This window comes from Urocitellus parryii, chromosome 4 (assembly GCF_045843805.1).
Source record: "Urocitellus parryii isolate mUroPar1 chromosome 4, mUroPar1.hap1, whole genome shotgun sequence".
NCBI classification, from domain to species: Eukaryota; Metazoa; Chordata; class Mammalia; order Rodentia; family Sciuridae; genus Urocitellus; species Urocitellus parryii.
Genome location: NC_135534.1, coordinates 191390430 through 191399949, shown reverse-complemented (window position 1 = coordinate 191399949; position 9520 = coordinate 191390430).

Below are 9520 nucleotides of genomic sequence, written 5' to 3'. Positions count from 1 at the left end.
CCTGACCCAAGATGGGGCTTACTCCAGTTTTCCATCTGCTCCGTCCCTCTGGGTGGAGCTGTCGGGGAAGCCTCTCTGCAGGACGGTCCTTCAGGACAGCACGCGGGTCTCCCCTCCCCGGGGTCCTGGATCCAGCAGAGCCCCGCCCACCTGCCCCTCCCCCAGTGCCTGGATCCAGCAGACCCCACCCACCTGGGACCAGAATAAGGGATGCACTGGAAGCTTGTTTGAGGGCTGGTTTCCAATTGTCTGAAGACGCTGTTGGGGGTGAATGAAATACCAGATCATGTCAGGCATCACTGAACTCACAGAGCTTCTGTTGAAATGCATTTTCTCAATCAAAAGATGCTTCATGTATTGGCGCCCTGCAACTGTGTGTGTGTGTGTGTGTGTGTGTGTGTGTGCATGTGCGTATGCACACGCATGTGCACCCAGGCTTGTGCGTGACCTGTGTGAATATGGTTCATTTGTGTGACATTTGGTGTGTGGGGAGGTAAAGAGATCAGGTCACACTTTCCTCCCGGTGTGTGTAGTGTACTGTTTCTGGGACCCCGTGTGTGTTTGTGGTCTGACCTGTCCTGGACTTGTGTGTCAGAGGCGTGCTCCGTATACAGTCGGGCGCATGCGTGCTGTGCATGTTTGGTAGGTGCCTTGCATGCTCGAGGCGTGTCGGGGGGTTCAGTGCATGCAGTGTGGGTGCCACTGGTGGGGCTGTTCTTGGTACTGGCCAAAGCACATCTGGAACTGGGGAGAGGTCCCGGCTTCCCCTGAGACCTGCCCCCAGCAGCCCCTGCCCTGCCATCAGTCTGGTCTTTGCCCCGGGTCCTAAAACCCCCCAACTAAGCAGCCAAGGGCATGGAGGCTGAAGTGCAGAGAATCCAGCGTCCCCTCCAGGACAGGCCTAGGAGCCCAGCAGCCTCCCCTCCTCCCGAGCTGGGGAAGGAAGAAAGTGGCAAGGTGGCCGCAACAAAGACCACAAGTCTCTCAGCAGCACCAGGGCACTCAGGGCCCTGGCACTCCAAAAACCTGCCCTATTCCGTCTTGCACTCACCCATCAAAGGGGGCTTGAAACCATTGCCATGTTTTATGGAAGGAAAAAATAGGCTTGAAGAGGAAACAGAGGAGAAGGCAGGCCCCTTGGCAGCCCTCAGAGCTGAGAGGGTAGCCCAGATCCATGGGGGCAGCTTCTTGATCAGGGGTTCAAGCAGGGAAGTTGGAGGCATCTTGCAGGTGTGTGGGGGTCTGGCTCCACTAAGGGGTGCTGCCTCCTCTTTCCTGTCTGTAGAGACACAGGCCCTGCTCAGAACCAGAGCCGGGAGGAGGGAGGGAGAAGGTGGAGAGAGCACACCAGGGAAGTGGGCCTCCAGCTTTCCTAGGCTGACTGGCCAGGCCAGCTACCCTCTTGCCCAACTGCCTCCTTCTATCCCCGGGGGCAGGAAGGGCCACCAGGGGCTCACTCCCAACTTCTTAGAAACTGAGGCAGCCCAGCTGGAGTCCAGGGGAACTTCCTGGGAGTTGAATTTTTTGGGTAAAAAGGAAAAACCTGGATTCAAGACCTCCTCAGCCCCGGGGCCCTGGGCACACCCTCCCCCTTCCCTGTGCCTCAGGTCCCTCCTTTGTGACAGGAGGATTCCACCTCTCTTCTCAGGGGGAGGGGGGCCATGTGGGAGGGAGGGAAGTTTGGGCACAGGCCCAGTACAGGGAGCACTCATGGACGTGTGTCCTGTTCCCATCCCCAGCTGCCCTGGGCAGCCACGAGGGAGAAACTGGGCTTAACTGGTCCAAAGGTCCTTCTCTTCCTGGCCCCAGAAGGAACTGCAGGGGAGAAAGAAACAACAGTTCTTAGAAAGTCCGCGTGGAGTCCTTCCAGGAGAGGGCCGTGGGTCACCACGGGGCACCTGCACCACGCTGGTCCTCATCCCCAGTGCCAAGGTCCTGCTCCCCACTCCATGCCTGCCCTGCACCCGGGCCGGGGACTCACCACACACCTCGAGGCCCTCACAGGGTCCCTGGCTTGGAATGCCATCGCCCTCCTCTGGCAGCCACCTCTGGCTCACACCTCAAGGGCACCTTGGTCTTCAGCTCCCCAGGAAGCCTTCCGATTGCCCCAGCTCCGGGCCAGTGGAGGTGCCTCCTTCCCCAAACCCTCTCGCACTGCTGTCCCATCACTCCCGTCCCCCTGCCCCGGCCTGGCAGGTCCTCTTCTCCCAGCTCCTGTGGGTGTGGGTGTCCACTCGGTGGCCCACCTGGCCCTCCGCACCGACAGTGGCCTGCTGGGATCCGCTCTGGAAACTCCCAGGTCCCACCTTAGCCCCCAGGCCTTGGAGTTCAGGGCCCCGTTGGATGGCAGAGCTTGCTGGAGTCCTGGAGGGAGTGGGAGCAGTCTCAGTGCTAGGCACGACAGCCTGGTCACTCTCAGGAACTGCTTAAGCACAATCTCTCAGCAGCTGGGGCGAGGGGACCTGACCTCTGGGAGTGTTCTAGAAACTTCTCTCTCTCCCCTTTCAGAGCCTGTCACCAGTCTCATGTGAAAATGCCAACGCTGTTCAGAATTCTCGCCAGCGGAATCCTCGGAGGCCCCAGGATTTACTCTCTGCCAATGTACACAAGTTGCTGCTGCCAGTTATTTTAACTGTTCATAGTTATGGGCTGAAGAGTGACCCCTGAATTCACAAGTTGAAATCTTCACCCCAGTTCCTGAGGTTGCAGCCCTAATTGGAGAGGGGGTCTTTTTTGTTTTTGTTTTGTAGTGGGGATTAAACTCAGGGGCACTTGACCACTGAGCCACATCCCCAGCCCTATCTTGTATTTTACTTAGAGACGGGGTCTCACTGAGTGGCTTAGCTTCTCACTTTTGCTGAGGCTGGCTTTGAATTCTCGATCCTCCTGTCTCAGCTTCCCTAGCCACTGGGATGGCAAGCATATTCTCTCAGGGCTTCATGTAGCTGAAGGTCAGCAGCACAGGCCAGGCAGGAGGGCGCCCCACAGCTGGGGATGTCCTGGCAGAGAGGGGATCTTTGAGGAGGGAGTTGGATTAACTGAGGTCATGAGAGTGGGAATGACCCTCTTCCCAGTTCCAGACATCAGACTGGTGTCCTTCTAAGACAAAGGAATCAGAGGCAGACAGGCACAGAGCAAAGACCCTGGAAGACCAAGGGAGAAGATGGCCACTGCAGGACCCTGAGAGAGGCCTCAAGAGGACCACCAACCAGCCAACCTCTTGGCCTCCAACTTGTAGCCTCTAAGATGTGAGAACAGATTTGTTGTCTGAGCAGCCCCGGCTGTAGGACGAGGTGATGGCGGCCAAGCTGACCACTACAGATGTCCATGTGCCTCTGTCTCTCACTGTGCTGTGGTCACCTGTTTGAGAGCCGATCTCCCCTTGCAGACTAGGAGCTCCCTGAAGGCACCTTGCAGACCTGACCCAGGCATCCCTCGGAGCCTGGAACCCATCGCACCCCCAGAGGGTCAGAGGGCATTTCCCAGATGAACCCTCCCAAGGAGGAGCAGAACTTCATTTTGTGAGCTCTTTAAATCCTCAAATGCTGGAAACAGGAGACCCAACAGCACAGGTCTCTCCTCCCTCACCGCCTCTCCCCAGCTGGCCTGTGCTGCTGACCTTCACCTGCATATAGCCCTGAGAGAAAACTCCCCCCATTTTACAAGTGAGTAAACTGAGGCCCAGGGAAGACCACTGTTCTGCCCAGGAGCATGCATGAGCCCTCAGGGAGACACAGAAGCCCCCAGGTCCCAGGGAGGCCTGAGAGGGGTCTCCTGGGGCCAGAGGGCTCCTTGGGGAGATCCCAGGCCCAGGATTGAACCTGACTCCTCTTGCCCGCTCTGGGTGAGCCCGTTCCTGGCCTCTCTCCCCGGGGCCTCAGTTTCTGTCCACACAATAAGTTCAACAAACACGCGAGGCTGCGAGGGCTTAGCACAGTCTGACCCCCAGAGAAGCCCAGCAGTACCGCTGCAGCCACTGCTCCTTGTCCCTGGGCCCTGTGGATGGCCCACACCTGCTCCCACGGGAAGCCTGACAAGCTCAGGATGGAGGCTTTTCCTGAAGCCAGCAGGGGGGGTGGGCAGCCTCCGACCACCACCCAGCGCTGCCCCCCACCCCACCATTTGCCTTCCTCCTGGGCCTCGCGGGCTGCAGGGCTGGATGGGCTCAAGGCTCCTTGTTCTCCCCCAGGCCCAGACCAGGCCAGGCCTGCCGGGAACCAGTAACTAAAAATAGCCCTCGGAGCGTTTGGGTCCAGCTGCTATCTCCCGCAGGGGTCAAGAGGTGCCTGTGCTCTTCCTGGCCACCACTCTGGGCGAAGTCCAGTTTGGCCAGTTCCCAGATCACCCTGACCAGAGAGCCCAAGCTCACACCCACAAAATATCTAGTGGAAAATTCAAGGCCAGTTCTGGTCCGGAGGGCAGAGCTGTCTGTGGCGCAGAGTTTCCGAGTCGCAGGGTTCAGAGGTCAGAGGTGGGCTCAGCCTGCAGTGAATTGGGAGGGAGGGAGGAGGAACAGGAGGATCCACCAGGCCATGAGAACCGGGAAGGCCCCTAAAGGGGCAGGGATGGGGAGTCCACTTGGTAGAGCCGAAGGGGGGTCTTCCAAGGGGAAGCTCTGGCTCTGTGGGGATGGGCCCTGGGTGCCAGGCAGAGCTTCCTGACCTTCTGAGGGCCTGGGGGCAGGTTCCATGGACACCTTCACTCCCTGGGCTTCCCCCAGCACGGCTCCGTAGGACCATCCCCAAGCCCCCAGGGAGGAGCTGAAGGCTGGAGAGTGGGGTCCCCGGCCCACCCTCCAGGCCTCGGGAGGGGGCTGCTCACCTAAGACTTCAGGTCCACCTGTACATTGTGAGGCCAAGGTCAGCAACATGAGTGTGTGTGTGACCCTGCACATTATCACCGAAGGAAGTTCACTCCAGATGGAAGGCTGGTTTGATGTGTAAAAGTCAATCAATGTACTCTCTTAGTGATAAGCTAGATAAGAAGAATTAGGCTAGTCCATCAATTGACATAAAAAAGCATTTAGCAAAGTTCAAAGTCCTTCGTGGATGGTAAAAACTCTCAGAAAATTAGGGTAACATCATTCATAAATAAACTTCCTATATATAAAAATAACTTTTTTTAAAAAAAAATTTTTTAATTGTAGATGGGCATGATACCTCTATTTGATTTACTTATTTTTACATGGTGCTGAGGATCGAATCCAGTGCCTCACACGTGCTAGACAAGCACTCTACCCCTGAGCCACGACCCCAGCCCCTGAAATAACTTCTTATATAAACAAAGAAATCTACAAAAAACCTACACAAATATCATAGTCATTGGTGAAAGACTGAGGCCCCATAAGACAAGTGAAGGAAATAAATTGCATACAGGTCAGAAAGGGAAAAAAAAAAAAAACGTCCCTATTTGCAGAAGAATGATTATCTAAAAAGCCCAAGGCATCTACAAAGAAATCCTAGAACTACTGAGTTCAGCAAAGTCACAAGGTATAAGGTCAACCTACAAAAAAGAAATTGCATTTCCATGCACTAGTAAAGAAAACCTATAAACTAAAATTTAAAATATAATATTGTTTATAATCATGAAACTATGAAATAGGTGTAAGTCTAGTAAAACATATAGAGAACTCACACGCTGAAAATACAAAATGTTGATAAAAGAAATCAAAGAAGATCTAAATAAATGGAGATACCTACCACGCTCATGGATTGGAATATAAACATAGTACAGTTTGTCATAAATGGAAAAACAGGTACGATGTTATCCCGATCGCAGTAAGACGTTTCGTAAGCTAGACAAGATTATCCTCAAATTTATAGGCAGAGGCAAAGTAACTAGAATAGCCAAAGATAATTTTGAGGAAAAAAAAAAAAGAATAACATGGGAAGATCAGTCCACCTAATTGCAAGACTCATAGAATAGCAATCAAGACTCCCATTGGCAAAAGGATAGACACAGATCAATGGAACGGAATAGAGAAGCTAGAAGTAGACCAGTACTAGTATTTTTTTGATTTTTGACAGAGGTGCAGGCAAAATTCAATGGTGCCATGACACACCCCCGGGACAGCTGTAACAAAGGGGCATACATCATAACAGGTGTTGGTGAAGGTGTGGAAGTTGGAACCCTCCCACCCCGCTGGTGCAAATGGCTTGGCAATGTCTCCAAAGGCTGAATATAGTCTGTGTGTGACAGAACAACTCCACAGCGAAGTAGATACCTAAGAGAACAGAAAACATGTCCTCACAAGAACCTGCCCAGGAATATAGCAACAGCATTATTCATAACTGCCCAAAGTGGATATGACCCAAATGTCCCTTAATATAATGAAAGAATAAATAAAATGTGAGATATTATGCAGCATGAAAGAATGAACAAGGCTCATCATCGGAGAAAATGCCCACTTATTGAGGAACAGCTCTGCATATTTATAGAGCCGGGGAGGTTTGACAGTTATGACAGTTTAATGGTTGAACGGTTTGACAGTTGGCTGGGGTACTTTCTGATTGGTGGGTAAGGATCATGTGAGCCAGCAGGGCTAGTCTGATTGGTGGGTAAGGATCATGTGAGCCAGCAGGGCTCACCATTGGATGGGTCTTCTCAGGGGATGGGGAAGTTAGTCTTTGGAGCCGGGGTGACTCCCAACATAAGCATATAAAATGTAATTATAGATAATGGAATATTATTAGACAATAAAAAGAAACTAAGTACTAATACATGGGGCAACCGATGAGTCTTAAAAGCATTGTGCTATGTGAAAGAAGCCATTTGCAAAGGACCACCCGTGTGATTCCAGGACAGGCAAATCCAGAGACAGGAAGGGGATAGGCCCTTGCCGAGGGCTGGGAGGAGGGCTGAGAGGGAAGGAGTCGCTGCTAATGGGTTGAAAATACTTCTAGGAGGTGAGGCAGGGTTTGTTCTAACACTGGTTGTGATGGTGGTTACTATACAAACCTGTGAATGGACTAAAATTGTACCCTCTGGGTGGATAGCCCCCTATGTGGACATCTCAGAAAGCTGGGTACTTTAAAGCAATTCAATGACTGATTCAATTTGATCCATTTGAATAAATGATGTTGGATCCATGGAACATCCTTGTGCAAAAACAAAAACAACAACAACAACAAAAAAAGAAGTTCAACCTGAAGTTCATCTATGATGCACGTATTAGCTCAAAATGAATCACAGATCTGAATGTTAAAGTATCAAACTTGAGAAAAAAAAATAAGAGAAGATCTTCAGGATCCAGGGCTTTGTGCAAAGTTCTTAGACAAAACATTAAAAGTGTGATCTATAGAAGAAAAAAGAGATGAATTGGACTAGTTCAAAAGTAAAGTTTTTGCTTTGCCAAAAAAAAAACCTTGTCAGGAGAATGAAAAGCCAAGCTACAGACTTAAAGAAAAGGAGTGCAAACCCCACGTCGACCAAAGTGTCATCCGCAGAATATATAAAGTCCCCCACAACTCACCAGCAAAAAGGCAAACGATCTAATTAGGAAATGAGCAAAAGATGTGGAACGACAGGTCCCCAGTGAGGGTGTCCAGATGGCGGGTGAGAGGCTCAGCATAGCCAGCCCCAGGGGACATGCAGATGGAGACTGCAGGACGCACACATCTGCTGCTGCTGCGACAGCTCCAACGAAGCACAGGGACAACGTTAAATGCCATCAGGGAGGCACAAGAAACAGGTCTCTCTTGGTACAGCCCCTCTGAAAAGAGTCCCGTAGTTTCTTAAAACCAAAACCTGCACTCACCGTACTGACCAGCTGCCTTGCTGGACACGGATCTCAGAGAAATGGGAAGTTAGGTCCACACAAAACTCCACACAACTTGGTAGCAGCTGGAAATGTCATAGCCCCAAACCTGAAATGTCCCTTAGCAGGTGACAGGTTAAGCACACGTTGTTACCTGCACACGATGGCGAGGCTGCATCTCAAGGAGGCTCAGCTGAGCGGAGGGAGGCAACCCGACAGGTCAGTGCAGTGAGATTCCCTTCACACAACACTCTAAAGGACGAAGTTGGATAGAGCCCAAATTAGTGGCCGATGGGGTAGGGAGGGAGGAGGGGATGGTGTGCCCAGCAGGGCACACTCTCTGTGCCTCAGTTTCCTTACCTGAGAAATACAGATTTAGTTTATAAACTTTCTTTTTCTTTTTGCAGTGCTGGGGACTGAACCCCAGGGCGCTCTATCACAGAACAACACTCCCAGCCCTTTTTATTTTTTATTTTGAAACCAGGTTTTATTAAATTGCCAAGGTTGGCCTCGATTTGTGAGTCTCCTTCCTCAGCCTCCTGCCTCAGCCTCCTGAGTCATCAATAGGAGATAAACATTGATGACACGGTTCTAAGCACCTTCTAGGTAGGAACTCTTTTCCTTCTCGTAGCTACTTCACAATATAGGTACTGTTCCCACACCTGTGTACAGAGGGGAAAGTTGAGGCCCAGAAAGTGAAGTTACTTGCCCAAGTTCAGACAACCCCATAGAAGAGCTGGGAGTTCCCTCAAGCAACCTGGGGACACTGTGCTGCAAGGGGTGGGGGGTCCAATATGCCCTTAACTCCTGGGACCCCTGTGAGTGTGAAAGAAGAAGTCAAGTCAGCCACGTACTTAGCCAGTGCCTGGCACCTCTGAAACTCAGCAAATGTTCTTACCACCAACACCATCATCACCAGCACCACTGGCCTGGGGGGAGGGGAGGGAGGGTTCCAGGCAGAGGAACTGCTTGTGCAAAGGCCCTGGACAGAAGCAAGCACAGTGCAATTGAGGCCCGGAAAGCAGAGCAGCAGGGCTGCGTGCAGAAAGCTCACAGCCACCTTTACGTTATCACAACCACAGTGTTAGCTAAGAACTATCATTGCCTTCTCTTTATAAATGAGAAGACCTGGGCTCAGAGAGGTGAAGTGACTTGCCAGAGGTCACACATCGAAGAAACCATCTGAGCCTGACCTCAAGCCAGGGTTTCTACGACTCCAAAGCAATGCTCCTAATCACTACAGTCCGCAGCCCTGGAATGGACAGAACTCCAGGGATGGAGCCAGTTCCTGCTGTGAGAACACTTCAGTAGGAAAGACGGTCAAAGGGATGCAAGAGTCAGCTGGTTCCCAAGAGCACTTCCAATCCCCCCACTCACCCCTCCTCAGGGCGGGGAATTGAGGCCCGGAGAGGAAAGGGGACTTGCCACCAGCTGGTGTCAGAGCCAGACCCGTGCCCAACATCTTCGCCTGGGCTCTCACCCCACCTCCTCACCACCTCCTCACCACCTCCCGGGGGGGCTGCGCTGGCCGGCCTTGGTCTGCAGGGGAGGTGGGGGGGGGTGTGGACTACGCCCAAAGGGCAGGAGATTGTAAACAACCCGCAGGTGGAAATCAGGGCCAGCCTGGCTGGAGGACAGCGTCCCGAGGGGTGGCCCCGGGGCCAGTGGTAAACAGACTCCTCTGGTCCCTGGGGAGAGGCTGCCCCAACCCCGCGGCTCCCAGGCACATACGTTCCCACAGACGGCCCTGGACACCGCAGGCCC